Source organism: Rana temporaria, chromosome 1 (assembly GCF_905171775.1).
Source record: "Rana temporaria chromosome 1, aRanTem1.1, whole genome shotgun sequence".
NCBI classification, from domain to species: domain Eukaryota; kingdom Metazoa; phylum Chordata; class Amphibia; order Anura; family Ranidae; genus Rana; species Rana temporaria.
Window position 1 is genome coordinate 541,402,527 of NC_053489.1, and position 17,866 is coordinate 541,420,392.

General features: G+C 43.9%; 1 protein-coding gene across 3 annotated transcripts in view; it reads right to left on the reverse strand.

Moving 5' to 3' along the window:
- The window catches only part of SPOCK3 (SPARC (osteonectin), cwcv and kazal like domains proteoglycan 3), a 462,415-nt gene that overhangs the window by 258,772 nt on the left and 185,777 nt on the right, over positions 1 to 17,866 (reverse strand). The window lies entirely within an intron of this gene.

Here is a 17,866-nt window from a genome sequence, read left to right on the forward strand (position 1 = left end):
AAAAAAAACGAAGTTTTCCGGCATGTAGAAAAAACAAAGTTTTTCAACTTCATTATTAAAACGACGTTGCCCACACACCATAGTTTTTAAAAAATGCTCTAGCAAAGCGCAGTGACATACAACACTTACGCCTTTGGGCTGCTTTAGCTGATTCCTTGTTAGTAAAAGACGATTCGCGCTTTTCTGTCTGTTACAGCGTGATGAATGTGCTTACTCCATTATGAACGGTAGTTTTTACCAGAACAAGTGCTCCCGTCTCATAACTTGCTTCTGAGCATGCGCAGGTTTTTAACGTTGTTTTAACCCACACATGATCATTTTTACAACCCGAAAAAACGTCATTGTTTAAAAAATGCAGCATGTTCGAAAAAAAAAAATGTAGTTTTTCAGAACCCGAAAAATGATGTGAAGCCCACACATGATCATTTTTTAAAAACAATGTTTTTTTCATGCCGAAAAACGATCGTGTGTACGCGGCATCAGCCTAAAAAAGGTATAGCGAACATGTTCAGTATATTAGGCCGGGAGGCCGTATAGTATTAACAACAAATGTCAAGCATGTAGCATATGAGAATACTGCATGCAGGTAGCATATACTTGAGAGAAGCAACTGAAGATTAATTGGTTTAAGAGTGTATGTCCCTTTAGGATATGCCACAACTGTTATATGAAACCATAATAACTAATCCCAAGCAGAGCAGTAGTGTAAACTTGAACCAGGTTCAAAGACAGTACTTAGTTAATACAATATGTGAACAGGGTAATTGTAGAGCAATAAATGTAACGTAGTAACGGTACTTATCCGGTTGCAGAGAGGAGAGTTCTTCAAACATTAGCAGAGTATTGTAGCAGCAATGGGATTCTGTAATGGATGGTCTCCAAGTGGTGAATATCTTAGGGTGTCCCCAGAGCAATGGCAGTAAGCATGGCAGCGTGAATCCAGATAGATGACACTTAGTAGCGTTAGTTGTAGCCCAATGCTGGCATGGTTCCTGTGTGCGATGGCCCTCAGCTGAGGGGAAATACCACCAGTAGTTTGGTGCAGCGTGGATAATAGAACAGAGTGTAGTAAACACGCTGTTCTGTTTATAGGAGAGAGGCACGTGTGCCGATTAGAGCGTTGATTACACTCGGCACTTCTGCATTCCACGCTGGAACACACGCGGCGCCGGGTGATGACGTCAGTGGGAGCTCGCCGTATGCGTTCCATTGTGGAACGCAACACGGCGACGAAAGCGCTGTTTATACAAGGGCTGTACAAAAGGCCTGGTACACACGATCAGATTATCAGACACATTTTTTTGTTGCTACATGCTAGTCTCATTTTGAAAAAGTGAAGAGGTTACTCAACATATGAAAATTCACGTACGACTGAATTCAACTTCAGAAGTGATGTAATGTGTTAAATTGTTTTGTATGTGTTCTTTTGTTTATGAGCATGCGTAGTCTTGCTCTTATTTTTTTCTTTGGACGGAAACTGTACTAATCAAACGAAAATCGGACGTTGTGTTCACATACGACAAAAATTTTAAAGCCTGCACATCCAGTTTCTCATCCAAAAATTCGGAATCAGCTGTTGAAAGCACCATACTAACAATCAGAAAATTGGCAGATCGGACGAAATTTTATTTCCAATTTTCTGATCGTGTGTACGGGCCTTTAGGGTTTCAGTGTTAGGGTATTTTATTTTTCTGTCCTTGCATAGGAGATCAAAAGCATTAGTAACATCATAGTAGTATTTACCAAGAGAGAAAAAAAAACATTATAAAAAACTTTGAGTGTCGGGATTGAAAAAGCAGTTTGAAGCATATGGTTAGAGATAGGGAAATTAATGGATAAAATAGTATTTCTTAACTTTCGGTTCAATTAAATCACACATACCCATGGCTTGACAAGTCTAAGGCCTCGTACACATGACCGTTTTCCTCGGCAGAATCCATCAAGAAACTTGGTGGCAGAGCTTTTTTGCCGAGGAAAACGGTCGTGTGTATGTTTTTCGTTGAGAAAACTGTTGTGGAACTCGGCGAGAAAAAAAGAGAACAAGTTCTCTTTTTCCTCGTCGGGAGTTTCAATTTCCTTGTAGTGTTTCTCGTCAGGCTGGTTTACGATGAGAAACACGTTCGTGTGTATGCTTAGAAACCTGCGCATGCTCAGAATAAAGTATGAAATGGGAGCGTGCCTTCTGTAAAAGTAGGGTTTGTAATGGAGATAGCACGTTCGTTACACTGTAACAGACTGAAAATTGTGAATCGTCTCTCACCAAACTTTTACTTAACACGCAGTAACATGAGATTAGCAAAAGTAGCCCCAAGGGTGGCGCCAGTGGAATCAAGGAATGGGGGGCTGTTGGGGTGCTTGCCAATAATTATAACAAAAATAGTAACTAGCAATCAATATTATAAAGTGCAATGTGCTCACTGATAATGAATAAATTAATGCTAACCAATAATCCTGATGGCTATAACAAGACTACTGTCACTAGTGATTACCTAGTCACATATCGTTATGTACTCCTTGTCTTTTATGGATAACGCTTTCTCACACTTTGATTTAAAAAGTACACCCCACTTATTAGATTAGCGCCTAATTTGAGTTTAAAGGATGGGTTCACTTTTAGTAATATGTCACTTGTTACACCTGTATTTAAGGTGTAACATGCTACCAAAGAGCACCTGCCCGCACCCTTTCAATACACTGCTGTGACAGCATCATTCATTCACAGCGATATGTGACCACAAATACTGTCTGCCACGTGGCAGATGGCTTATAGTTCTCAATGATCTGTGAGGGCGCTGCTGAGCACTCTTGTAGTTTATTGATCTTCCCACTATCCAGTAACTGCCCGTATGGGAAGTAAGGGGCAGACAGCTATACTGAGATTCTGGAAGAATGTCTTCTGGACAGCCGCACTCCAAATAAAATTGTCTTTATTGTAAAATCCAACACAGCACTACAAGTCACAGCACACTGGAAACTGACGCGTTTCATACTATAGCTATGATTAAACACTAAGTACAGTGTGACATACTTCCTTTTTTTTTACTTGTACTTGCATTGCCTGCACCCGTGGTTTCTGTGAGCAGGAGCACCTTTGAAGATGACCACACCTGAGCGGCTTCCCTTTCTGTATACTGAGATTCTGCAGGAGCCTGGCATCGAACCCGTGATCTATTGGTTTGCAGGCTCCAAAAAATCAATATTTTGTTTTCACCTGCATAAATATGTGCATGTATTATCATTATACGAAAAAAGAGGAAAGGTCTGGTGTCCCCAGTAACACACTTCCATCCCTGTTACATATAGTCAAAACAAAAGGATTCGCCGCCAGTAAAGATAACAGTAATTGTATAGTATATAATTGATTCAAGTAAAATTGTTTACATGCGTAAAGTAAAATTGTTACATACATAGATAACACCAACAATTGCCAATTGAAACGATACATAAACAATAAATATTAGTACACAAGTATAATAGTGGACAGAGTACACGGGCATCGTACTACCCGACTAGCCTAGTTTCGCAAGATCCAGCTCTTCAGGGATGTGTAACACTGTACCTAGGATGAAAAAGTATATATGTTTGGCAATCTGGCACAGTATTAGTTGTAAAGGCACAGGGCAGGAGGGGTTGTGGGTCCCCATACTCACTACTGAGCTTGACCATGGCTACAAGTGTGCGGCCCCAAGACGGCAGCAGCAGGTGCCTCACCCGGGAGCTGAGGGGACGGAGTCAGAAAGGGACCCCCTTCAGGGGCCAAACAGAGAGCAGGCATGGCATAGGTATAGTGATGAGACCTCATTGGTCCATAAAAAGTAGTGGGCTGTGAACATAAGTATGTTTTATCAGACATCTAAAGTAGTAAAGTAGAATCAATCAATATTAGCATAGAATTATGTCTGAATGAAAGGCCTGGGCCAAAAATGGTAGCGAGATGGTTAGAAACATGAGATATCAGAGGGATACTAGCAGATGACAGGATAGAAGAGAAAGGTGAACTGTGATTGTGTGTTTTTTCTGTGTGATAAAAATCAAAAGACTATTGTTTTCCTGCTGTATGACCAGCAGTGTCTGCCCAGCACTAGGCTGTGCCAGATCCCTAGATAGGTTCCTGTGTGGTGAAGATAGATGCCCCAAGTGGCCAGGGTTTATTTTATGTTTGATTTTGTTTATGCTGTTTGGATGCTTGCACTTGTTTCCAGCAAGATGGAAGAATAAACCAAAATCTTTGTTTTCAACCGTCTTCGACTGCCTGTCTGTATAAATTCAGTGTGTGGTGAACCCATCCAAGGGGTCACACACCCTGCTACCGAGCTAACCCCTTACACATGGTGGAGTGCCGCGGGCAATTAAAGTAAACCCAAAATGGAGGAGATACTGAAACAGCTGGCTTTGGCAAATGCAAATCAACAACAGACGAATGCAGGTTTGCAGCGGAGCATTGCAGCTCAAAAACAGAGCCTTGCAGCTCAACAACAGATTTACCAAGAGAGCATGGCAGCTCAAAAACAGGCTCACGCAGCTCAACAACAGGCTCACCAAGAGAGCATGGCAGCTCAACAACAGGTTCACCAAGAGAGCCTTGCAGCTCACCGAGAGAGCATTGCAGGCTTGAAACAGAGACACCAGTAGCAAATGGAGGCCATCGTGAAACAGCTTCAGAGACAGCGGACCAAGGCTGGGAGTCAGGCCAGTAACATACCGACTTTTCAGGTACGACACTTATTGCCAAAGATGAATGCGGATGAGGACCCTGAGATGTTTCTGACCACGTTTGAGAGAGCAGCGGAAAGAGAGTTGGCCAAAAGACCAGTGGGCTGGACTAGTGGCCCCCCTATTATCTGGAGAAGTCCAAAAGGCATATTTCGATTTGGAGCTTGCAGACGCAAAAAAACTATGTTCGATTAAAAGAGGAAATATTGGCACGTTTCTGTGTAACCCTGGATGTCTGTGCTCAGCGGGTCCACAATTGGAGTTATCAACAGAGGAAGCCACCTCGGTCGCGGATGTATGACCTCATCCATTTGGCTAGGAAATGGCTGCAGCCAGAAACTCTGTCCGGACCAAATATTTTGGAGCGAGTAGTCATAGAAAAAATTCTTAGGTCTCTTCCTAACACCCTGCAGAAATGGGTGATGGTGGTCCGGAAACCGCAGACAAACTTGTACACCTGGTCGAAAGGTACCTAACAACTGAGAATTTGTCCTCTTCCACTAGAGACGCACAGACTTTTCACCCCAAGACCAGACCCTCCCCACCTATAGGTAAGACTGCATCAAGGGATGGGGGTGGAGAGAGGGACCAAGGAGCAACTAGAGGAATTATCGGGACTACTGCTAATGTTTGGCAAGAGCGGCCTGGAAGACCCATCCCACAGGAGAGGACCAAAAGGTTGATTTGTTACTGTTGCCGGGAAGAGGGACATGTAGCAGCGGTTTGCCCAGCGGGTAATGAACCCATGCAGTGTGACTATCTGATAGAGAGACGACAGTCCCTTTTTGCAACCACAGGGAAATGAGAAACCTTTATATATAGAATGTGCTTAGATGGTAAAAATGTTGTGGTATTGTTGGATTCAGGTAGCCTGGTCACCTTAGTGAAAAGTGATCGAGTGGTGGGAAAAACCTTACATCCTAGGAAAATGGCTGTAGTGTGTGTACATGGGGACACTCGAGAATATCCAGTGACTACGGTTTCCTTTGAAACCTCCCTCAGTAAATTGTGTCACCAGGTGGGTTTAGTTCCCAAACTGCCACATGACTCCATTGTGGGAAGGGATTTCCCAAAATTCTGGGAACTCTGGGACTGCCCAGATTCCCCAGTAGGTGGTTCTTCTGAGTCTGAACTATCTACTCCAGAAACCTATAACTGTGAGAATTCTCCTGAGTTTCCATTCTCAGTATTAGCAGGGGAAACACCAGTTCCTAGGGAGGAGCCTGCTACCTCAGAAGAGGAGCAGCGGCCGATAGGGTTTAATTGACCTCGAGGTGCACAGAGAAAACTTTGTCACTGAGCAATTGAGGGACCCCACATTGCTAAGAGCCCGGGAGAATGTAGTGAAGATAGATGTGGAGTTAGTTAACCCTGACGAGAGGGTTGCCCTCCCTTACTTCATTATTGAAAGGGACCTGTTATATCGGTGCTTAAACCGTACCGCAAGATGGTTTTGGAACTGGCCCATGGGCACATTCTTGGGGGACATTTGGGAGCGGAAAAAACCCGGGAGAGGATCACCCAGAGGTTTTATTGGCCTTGGGTCACTAAAGAAGTGGAATTGTACTGCTCTTCCTGTCCAGTGTGTCAGATTACTGCACCCATGCCACATTTCCGCAGTCCGTTAGTACCCCTGCCCATTATCGAGGTCCCTTTTGAGAGGATCGCCATGGACTTGGTTGGCCCCTTACTGGACTTCACGGGGTGAAGTCCAGTAGAGGGCACCAGCACATCTTGGTAATAATGGACTATGCCACCCGGTACCCAGAAGCGATTCCTCTCCGAAACACCTCTGCTAAAACAATTGCCAAAGAGTTATTTCAGGTTTTCAGCCGTGTGGGTCTTCCTAAGGAAGTCCTAACTGACCAGGGCACCCCGTTTATGTCTAGGGTGACCAAAGAACTTTGTAAACTCCTGAAAGTGACCCAATTACGTACATCAGTATATCACCCTCAGACAGACGGGTTTGTGGAAAGGTTTAATAAAACCTTAAAACAAAATGTTGAGGAAGGTGGTGGATAAAGACGGAAAGAATTGGGATTATCTGCTTCCTTATCTGATGTTTGCAATAAGAGAGGTTCCCCAATCGTCCACAAGGTTCTCTCCGTTTGAGCTACTGTATGGGAGGCACCCCCGGGGCCTACTGGACATTGCCAAGGAAACATGGGAGAGTGAGAGTTCCCCTCATCGAAGTGTGATTGAACATGTGGCCCAAATGCAAGACAGAATTGCCCAAGTGATGCCGATTGTGAAGGAACATTTAGCCCAAGCCCAATTGGCTCAACAAAGGATTTACAATCGTGGGGCCCAGGTCCGTTCCTTTGCACCTGGTGATAGGGTGTTGGTGTTGGTCCCCACGGTCGAAAGTAAATTCCTAGCCAAATGGCAGGGTCCATACGAAGTGTTGGAAAAAATAGGAGTGGTGAATTATAAAATTAGCCAACCGGGAAGACGAAAACTTGAGCAGCTCTATCACGTGAACTTGCTGAAACCATGGAAGGATAGAGAGTCCTTGGTCGCTAAGACTACCCGATTTTTTGCTCCATTTAACCTGGCTGTCCCTGAAGTTGGGATAGCGGATACTCTATCCAAAACCCAGAAACAGGAGGTTAAAGAATTTGTGCTCAGTAATAAGGAGAAGTTTTCAGACCTGCCAGGTTGGGTCTCCGGAGTTGAACATGACATTATCACCACACCAGGGGATAAGGTCACGTTGAAGCCTTATAGAATTCCAGAAGCCCGGCGAGAGGCAATTCCCAAGGAAGTAAAACAAATGCTTGAGCTGGGGGTGATAAAAGAGTCAAATAGTGATTGGTCAAGTCCCATTGTCTTAGTGCCCAAACCAGATGGAAGTTGGCGGTTTTGTAATGACTTTCGCCGCCTGAATCAAATCACTAAGTTTGACACCTATCCCATGCCCCGCATAGATGAACTGATTGATCGCCTAGGCACTGCCCGATACATGACAACGTTAGACCTGACCAAGGGTTATTGGCAAATTCCTCTCTCGGAGTCGGCCAGGGAAAAAACAGCATTTGTAACTCCAGACGGATCTTTCCAATATCGGAGGATGCCTTTTGGGTTACAAAATGCTCCCACCACATTCCAACGCACCATGGAATGCTGCATACCTCGATGATATTGTCATCCACAGTGAGTATTGGGAATCACACTTGCCAAAAGTTCAAGCTGTGTTGGATTCCATCTGGAAAGCCGGGTTTACAGCCAATCCAAAAAAACGTACCCTTGGGCTAGAAGAGGCGAAGTATCTGGGGTATACCATTGGAAGAGGTCGAATCAAGCCCCAAATAAATAAAGTTGAGGCTATTCAGGATTGGCCACGTCCCACCAACAAGAAACAAGTTTGTGCATTTTTGGGGATCGCGGGCTACTATCGCCGCTTTATCCCCCATTTTGCCTCACAGGCTGTTCCCCTGACCAATTTGATCAAAGGGAAGGAGTCTGTAATGACCAAATGGACTCCCGAAGCAGAAACAGCTTTTCAGGCTTTAAAACAGGCCTTATGCAGTCAGCCAGTTTTAAATTTGCCTGATGTTTCACGGGACTTCGTGGTTCAGACAGATGTGTCAAATGTGGGCTTAGGAGCTGTACTGTCTCAGATTATCAAGGGGGAGGAACACCCTGTTATGTACCTCAGCCGAAAGTTGAAAGCCCATGAAGAGAATTATGCCACCATTGAGAAAGAATGTTTGGCGGTGAAATGGGCTTTGGATTCTCTCCGGTACTACCTCGTGGGTAGACAGTTTGAACTGGTGACGGATCATGCCCCATTGAAGTGGATGGCACAGAACAAAGAGACCAATAGAAGAATAAATAGCTGGTTCCTGGTCCTCCAGGAATTTCGTTTTTTTTGGTAACACATCGCCCCGGTGCTAAAATGGGGAATGCAGATGGGTTGTTTCCCCGAGTGCATGCCTGCCTGGCAACCTGTGTCCCAACCCTAGGGTTGAAACAAGAGGGGGGGGTATGTGACAGGAAGTCAGGTAAATCTGTGGGTGTTGTCACAGACGGGACATACATTTCTGCCTTGTTTAGACAATACACCAATTGTTATTAGGCGTCGGCTGCAAATGTAGCCAGAAAAGGCTAAAGGCCGTTGGAAAACTTCAGCTGTCAATCCTTTAGTGATCCTTTAAGGCCTCTATAAGTAGTCCAGAGGATTACCACTAATTTGCTGCATCCTGAGACTTTGTGAGTAAGGAGAAGCAGTGTACTGAAAGTCTTCTGAGGAGGTGAGGAGAGGATTGATTTTTCTGTTTGATAAAAATCAAAAGACTATTGTTTTCCTGCTGTATGACCAGCAGTGTCTGCCCAGCACTAGGCTGTGCCAGATTCCTAGATAGGTTCCTGTGTGGTGAAGATAGACGCCCCAAGTGGCCAGGGTTTATTTTATGTTTGATTTTGTTTATGCTGTTTGGATGCTTGCACTTGTTTCCAGCAAGATGGAAGAATAAACCCAAATCTTTGTTTTTAACCGTCTTCGACTGCCTGTCTGTATAAATTCAGTGTGTGGTAAACCCATCCAAGGGGTCACACACCCGCTACCGAGCTAACCCCTTACAGTATATATATTGTGTATATATATATATATATATATATATATACACACACATATATATATATACATACACACACACATACACATACACACACGCGCAATTTTTTTATTTTTGAGGCGGGTGGGGAATCTTGGGAGAATTCCTACACTTTTTTTCCCAGGACTTGACCCCTGATGACACATATTAGCTGGGGCATCAAATTCTTTAATTTTTAGTTAGAATCCTGTAAAGGATCTATTGAAAATAGAGTTTACAATTTGCAGAACAGGTTGCATTAATGGAGCATGAGGGCCAGTTTCTGCAATCTGAACTGCAAATTACAGCACACAGAATAGATTGCACTTTTTTCCTGCCTATGGCTACTGCCTGTGACAGCTCTAAAAGTGTTGCATGATACAAAACAGGTTAGTTGGAACACATGGCTATATATCACTTGGGAGGTAAAGAGTCAGCAGCTTCATGCTCTTAGCAGTTGTTCATGACAAAGGGGTTTTCTTTTAATGTACAATCCGTGGAAGGCCAACATGCCTAATTGCCAAGTATTCAGTTAACAGATGAGTACTAGAATAAATGTAAACATTGTTAAGCTGCAGCAGCTAAAAATAATAAAGAATGTTTGTGCAAAACAGCATGTGCAAGGAAAGTGCAAATTGTGATATGAAGATTTATTGCTTTATTTTAGGTATATACATTTTTAATTGTTCATCAGTTAAATTGTTTTTGTCTCATGGTTCTTGACACTGGGTTTTCAGCACTAAAGTCAAAATAAAATAGTTCCCGTAAATGTTCCTAACCTCTGACCTATCCCTAAGAATTAAAGTATAACTGAAGAAAAATCTTTCTTCAGTTTTGGATAGAGTGGAGATGGATTAGGTCTCTATTGCTATCTGTGTCCCCATTAGGAAGATTCACTATCTCTTTTTGTCCTGTGACCATTGTTACCAAAAATGAAAGAAAATATCACATTTTGAGTGGGCAGAAAACAAAATTTGCCTTCAGGTCTACTCTAAGCAGGTCCTAACAGCTAAAGTGAGTGGTTGCATATTTGCGTGCAATAGCGCCCATAGAGCTGTGCTGAGAGGGTGCCCCCTGCGCACTCTGGGCACAGTGACCTGCAGCTCATGGAAAACTCCTGATTGCTGCTAGCGATTAGGAGTTTTCTGATCATGTGACCATCGTGACAGCCAATCACGGCAGTCACATGATCACAAGCCCCGCCCCACCTCCCGAAATTCCAAACCCGTTAAAGGACCGATGAGATTCAGTGCCAAGGGGTTAAAACTGAAATATCACGACAGTCTCTTGGCCCGCCCTACCTCCCGGAATTCTAAACCCCTTTAATGTCCAGCGGGAGTAAGCCCCAAGGGGTTAAAACTGAAATGAAAGGCACAATATTTGTGTATAGATTACATTACATTACAAATACCCTTTTTCCCCCTTTTATTATTAATTATTTATTTTTATTATAAGTGATCACATTCCCTCTGTTCTCAGCTGCATAAGAGCTTGGGGAGGAGAAGCAACAGCACACTGAGCTTACTAGTGAGAGGCTATGCAGAGGGGGCATATCAAGACAAGTCTGATTATAGGAGGAGAACAGGCTGAGTTTCCAGCATAGCTAAAGAACTGACCACGGTGTGCTCTCCTGCTTAGTGTAGTACGTTTTTAATAGGAAAGCAGGACTGGCAGGATCACCATGGATTTCACACAAAAGAAGCATTACAAAGAAAACAGGATACATTCTTATACAAGTACATGGTACAACAGGTACATATCAGCAATATGAAATGCTGGGGTAACAAACACTTGGTACACACTAGTGGTTTTATTTTGCTCCACCCAGTGGGCTGAATAAAAAAAAAAAGAAGCTTAGGAGTCTGATGTTAGTACAGCCATTTCCCCTCCTAAGCTATTTGGTTTTGAGAGGGGGAATCCCCCACCGCCACCCCTCTCTGGAACACACTGGTCAGTGCTGACTATTTTTGGTCACGCACCTTCGACAGAAACCAGACATTTGGCCCGACTTATGTTGGACTGGCTGCGGTTTCTATTGAACCAGCCAATGCCGTCCGATGTTTGGCCCGTGTGTACAGCCCTTTAATTTCCCCCCTACCCAAATCTAGCACCTAACTAATAAGATTAAATCTTAACTCCTAAACTACACTATCACTTAAAGTTAAGGGCCTGTTCACACATAAATGTGCATCAAAATGCATAGTAAATGCTATGCAGTTTTATGCACACTGATGCACATTTTAACGCCATAAAATTGCTTTGCATTTTGCTGATTATTTCCTCTGCTGTCACCTTCTTTTCCTGTTTGTGGGTTGAGATAAGGAGTAAGGGAGAAAAATGGAGAGAGACAGAGACAAACACATTTTTGTTTTGTAGAGGTATTGACCAATGGGATGTCTAGCACAACAGCCCAATTCATTGTGATTGCTCTACGTATATTGAGGAGGAAGGGGATGAGGTGATTGGGGCAAGCCAAACAATGCTATTGAGTGCACCCACTGCTCACACAACGTGAAAGTAAAGGGCAATTTTTTACCTTATACCAGGATTTACAATTTCACTCAACTATTTCTTTAAATCCTAATACTGAAAAATCTCACTAGCCAGCTTTCCATGGCACACTCTCTAATTCCTCTCTTAAGCCTTGTACACACGATTTGATTTTCCGCAGACAAAGCATCTGACTTTTGTCCGAAGGGCATTGGCCAGGAACTTGTCTTGCATACAAATGGCACACAATTGTCAGGTAACAAACAAGAACATGGTGACGCACTACATTTTCCGGCTCTTTAGCGCCACCCTTTGGGCACCTTCTGCTAATGTTGTCTTTAGTCTCGTACACACTGGAGAGCTTTTGGCCGGGAAAACCGGACGTGTGTATGCTTCCTCGCAGTTTTCCCGACAGGAAAACAGCTGGGAATACCGGCTGGAAAATAGAGAACCTGCTCTCTATTTTCCCGACAGGAATCACCGCCATTTTTTTTTTTTTTTTACCAGATCTACTACTTACCTATGGGAAACACAGCGAGACAGTGCCCATGGGCCATACACACGGCCAAGATTCCTTTTTTTTTTTCAAAATTGTCGCTCTATTTTTGTTTATAGTACAAAAAAAGGTGATCAAATACCAAAAGAAAGCTCTATTTGTTTGGGAAAAAAAGGATGTCAATTTTGTTTGGGAGCCACGTCGCAGGACAGCGCAATTAATACAAACGAAATAACTGCGCTAACCAAATAATAAAAAAATATTGTGCATCAATAAAGATCAAAGGCAGCAGTTTGATGAGATAAGCATGAACAACATAATATAAATAAAAACAGCGCTAATGCAGGAAACCAGCCACCACGATTAGCACCGGAATCAAAAAGAATAAAGTCTTTATATCCCAAACCTAAATGAATAGTAGGGAAAAATAAATAAAGTCCCAATTTGTTGAGTAAATCACATCAGAGCCCACAGACAGGATAAAACAGCACCACCGTGATAACGACTTCTGTGAAGAAACCACCACCTTATGGAAAGCCGCTTACCAGAACAACCAGATTCATAAGCATTAAGCATGAACTCCATCCATGGGTTAGGACACCGGACTGCAGGGATTCCAACGAGCAGATATCCAAAGATAAGCTCAATTGCTCATAGAAAAAGGTCCCAGTTCATAGGTATAGAAGAAAAACGGACCATAGTGTAATTCCGTAAAAAAATAATAATAAAAAACAAAGAAGAATCGTACTTACAAACATGTAAAGTTTAAAAGCATGTAAAACAAATGCCGGCCGGCACTATAGGAGCCCTTCCTCCTTCTGTTGAGCGCGGTAACGTCAGTTTACGCTGTTCCAGACGCGTTTCGTCATCAACAGACGTTCTCAATGGGGATGGGTGATGCACTGAATCACCGCATTATAACCAGACCTTGTTCTGACGTGCAAGGAAGAGGCTGACTGAAACCGCCATGATAGCTTTGGGAAAAAGCAGCGCTCCAGGCTATGACAATGCCAGAACTACTCGCCATCAAACAAAATAGACTTACCTAATATAACAAAAAGGCAATAGTGAGTTAGTACTGAAAAAAAGAGTAGATTACTCCTTAAAAAGGACGTGTTTTCAAACGCGATCCCTTAACAAGAATTATGCAACCAAAAATGTAATATTCCCAGACTACCACGGATCATCATAGGAGCTATATCTAGCAACCAACTACCCCTGCTGGAAAAATTTAATAAATGCCTGTATATGTTGTCTCATACAGACTAAGATTAAATCTGCACAGGCTGATACAACTCCGCCTCATACAGGTGGGGGGATATTAGAACTAACGGACAATCTTCATACTACTGTGTGGGTGATGAAACCTCTTGAATAAACTAAGTAGTTATATAGTAAAATTAAAAAAAACACAAAAAAAATGTGGCCCATAGATTACCCAATGTGAAACCAATCACGATGTGGTTGGGTGACTAAATATATGAAGTGAAAATAAAAATACAAATACAAATATAAAAATGTAAATAGATTACTTATGAATAGTAACCCTTAAGAAGTGAAAAGATGTATGAATATGAAGTGAAAAAATAAATAAAATGAAAGATCATAAGTCCACAAACAATTGGATTAGTGAAAAAATATTTTGTATGATTATGCGTGCAAAAACTGTCCATAATAAAAAGGGCCCATCCTTGCATGACACAACAGGTGCACAAAAAAATTAAATTAAATGAAGTAAATTAAAGGACATCAGGCATTATTAATAAATGCATTCGCATCAGTAACAATGTTTAGGCCGTACGGGTATAGGTCTTAAGACAGTGTATCCAAGCCATTTCAAGCTTGGATATCTCCCTAACAAAAGAACTCCCCCTCCAATGAGGCCTAAACTTGTCTATTCCATGAAACGGATCTCGATTATGAACTGTGAGATAATGTTTAGATACTGAGTGGTTTTTAAACCCTGTAATGATGTTCGTGATGTGCTCGTTTAGACGAACCTGGAGTGGATGTTTAGTTTGGCCCACATACTGCAGGCCACAAGGGCACTGCAGCATGTAGACTACCCCCTCGGTAGCACAAGTAATAAAAGGTTTAATACTGTGTTGTTTTTGGGTGGCAATCGATCTAAACACCGTAGTCCTTCTACCAGTGCAGGAATTAAGGGAACATACCCTACATCATCTGCACTTATAGTAACCAGTAAGTTGATCAAAAAAAAAAAACTAGTGGTCACCGGGGGGTTCAAGACGTTAGGTGATATACGGTCCCGTAAGGATGTTATCCCCTTAAAAATGACCCTCGGCTTCTTAGGTAGGATGTTTTTGCAAAACAGTATCATTAGTTGCAATATGCCAATGTTTGTTGATCAGCTGTTTAATGCCCCTATGTTGAATAGAGTAGGATGTAACAAATGGAACACCCAAAGGAAACTGGTCACGATCCCCGGGTCCCCTTTCAATCAGTAGGTCCTCCCTCACAGTACTTTTTACAGACTCCAACGTGTCCCTAAGGAACTCACTCTCATAACCCTTTTCAAGGAAGCGGTTTGTCAGTACCTCTGATTGCTCCAAGAACTCACAGGGATCAGAACAGTTCCTCCGAAGTCTCAAATACTGGCTCTTAGGAACCGCCCTGAGCCAGGAGCTATGATGACAACTGCTCACTGGGATGAAAGAGTTCCTATCCGTAACCCTAAAGAAGGTGGAGGTAGAAAAATGATTGTTTTTAATCTGTATTTTGAGATCCAAATAATGAATCTCTGACTGGCTGGCCTCAAACTTGAGTTGAATACCTCTCTGGTTGGAATTTAGGAGGAGGATGTAATCAATATACTTTGCCAAACAGGTCGAATTTATTATGATTTTGCTTGGTTTTGCAGCAGCCTCTAATTATTTTTGGTTCGAGGGATGTTTCTATAAGCAAGGAACAGGCGTGGCTATGGGGGCTAAATATGCCCCTGGCCTAGCCAATCTTTTTATAGCCAAATGGGAGGAGGATGTCATCTATTTGAAAAATATACCTCAAGTAGCCCTTTGGGCAAGGTATATTGACGACATCCTCCTCCTATGCGATGGCCCTTTAGTTGGTTTAGAGGAATTTATTACTAGTCTAAATTCCAACCAGAGAGGTATTCAACTCAAGTTTGAGGCCAGCCAGTCAGAGATTCATTATTTGGATCTCAAAATACAGATTAAAAACGATCATTTTTCTACCTCCACCTTCTTTAAGGTTACGGATAGGAACTCTTTCATCCCAGTGAGCAGTTGTCATCATAGCTCCTGGCTCAGGGCGGTTCCTAAGAGCCAGTATTTGAGACTTCGGAGGAACTGTTCTGATCCCCGTGAGTTCTTGGAGCAATCAGAGGTACTGACAAACCGCTTCCTTGAAAAGGGTTATGAGAGTGAGTTCCTTAGGGACACGTTGGAGTCTGTAAAAAGTACTGTGAGGGAGGGCCTACTGATTGAAAGGGGACCCGGGGATCGTGACCAGTTTCCTTTGGGTGTTCCATTTGTTACGTCCTACTCTATTCAACATAGGGGCATTAAACAGCTGATCAACAAACATTGGCATATTGCAACTAATGATACTGTTTTGAAAAACATCCTACCTGAGAAGCCGAGGGTCATTTTTAAGGGGGTAACGTCCTTACAGGACCGTATATCACCTAACGTCTTGAACCCCCCGGTGACCACTAGTTTTTTTTTTTATCAACTTACTGGTTACTATAAGTGCAGACGATGTAGGGTATGTCAGACTGACCCCTAGATGGATCGTACTGGGGTACATACTGACATGGGGGGATTATACTGGGGGACAGACTGACCTGGGAAATGGGAGGACTGTACTAGGTAACAGAATGACTTGGGGTGTGGGATTATATTAGGGGACATACTGGGTAATCACAGTGTGCACAAAAACAACCTAACCTCCCCACACAGATCAGTCTGTCACAGTGTACAAACCCCCCCCCAGATCAGCGAAACATAGTGTGCACCCCCCCCCAGATCAGCAAGTCACAGTGTGCAACCCCCCAGATCAGCAAGTCACAGTGTGCAACTCCCCCAGATCAGCAAATCAGTGTGTACAGCCACAACCTCCTCCCCTAGATCAGCGAGTGACAGTGTGCATAACCACAATTCTTCTCTCCCCCCCCCCAAGATCAGGCACTCACTCCCCCATCCATATTTACACACAGTATGTGGCATGTGTAATTTCTTCATGAGGAGCTTGTGTCTGTGTAGATTCCCCACCCCTCTCCCTCGTCTGCTCTCATGTGTAGAGCAGAGAGGGTTCTAAACAGCCGCTGACAAAGCAGAGCAGCCAGCAAGTGACCAGCGCAGGTTGAAGAACTCTGTATTAAAAAAAGACCTAGCGGTCAGCATCGTGGGTTTCAGTGCAGCTGCTTTGGGCCCCCAACAACGATTGGGCCCAGGGCAGCTGCCCTCATTTGCCCTGCGTTAAAGACGGCCCTGACTGTCCCCAGCCAGCGGAGTGCTTCCTTACATCTCAGGTGTCATTGTCCCCAGCCAGCGGAGTGCTTCCTTACATCTCATGTGTCACTGCCCCCAGCGGAGTGCTTCCTTACATCTCAGGTGTCAATGTCCCCAGCGGAGTGCTTCCTTACATCTCAGGTGTCACTGTCCCCAGCGGAGTGCTTCCTTACATCTCAGGTGTCACTGTCCCCAACAGAGTGCCTCCTTACATCTCATGTGTCACTGCCCCCAGCGGAGTGCTTCCTTACATCTCAGGTGTCACTGTCCCCAGCGGAGTGCTTCTTTACATCTCAGGTGTCACTGTCCCCAGCGGAGTGCTTCCTTACATCTCAGGTGTCACTGTCCCCAACAGAGTGTCTCCTTACATCTCAGGTGTCACTGTCCCCAGCGGAGTGCTTCCTTACATTTTAGGTGTCAATGTCCCCAGTGGAGTGCTTCCTTACATCTCAGGTGTCACTGCCCCCAGCGGAGTGCTTCCTTACATCTCAGGTGTCACTGTCCCCAGCGGAGTGCTTCCTTACATCTCAGGTGTCACTGTCCCCAGCGGAGTGCTTCCTTACATCTCAGGTGTCACTGTCCCCAGCGGAGTGCTTCCTTACATCTCAGGTGTCCCCCCCCCATTAGAGCCCTTCTATATCCCAGCAGGCAGCAGTAGTGTCTCCGCTGCCATTACTGAAGACTGAGGGGGAACAAATTAGAGGCAACCATTTTCCAGGCTATGTTAGTGCAGGGGGCGGCCGCGAAAGCCGAGAAGTCGGGAGCGGCCTGGCCTCGGTGGCCTTGTGGGAAATCCGGCCCTGTCCTTAGGGACATGTTGGAGTCTGTAAAAAGCACTGTGAGGGAGGACCTACTGATTGAAAGGGGACCCGCGGATCGTGAACAGTTTCCTTTGGGTGTTCCATTTGTTACGTCCTACTCTATTCAACATAGGGGCATTAAACAGCTGATCAACAAACATTGGCATATTGCAACTAATGATACTGTTTTGAAAAACATCCTACCTGAGAAACCGAGGGTCATTTTTAAGGGGGTAACGTCCTTACGGGACCGTATATCACCTAACGTCTTGAACCCCC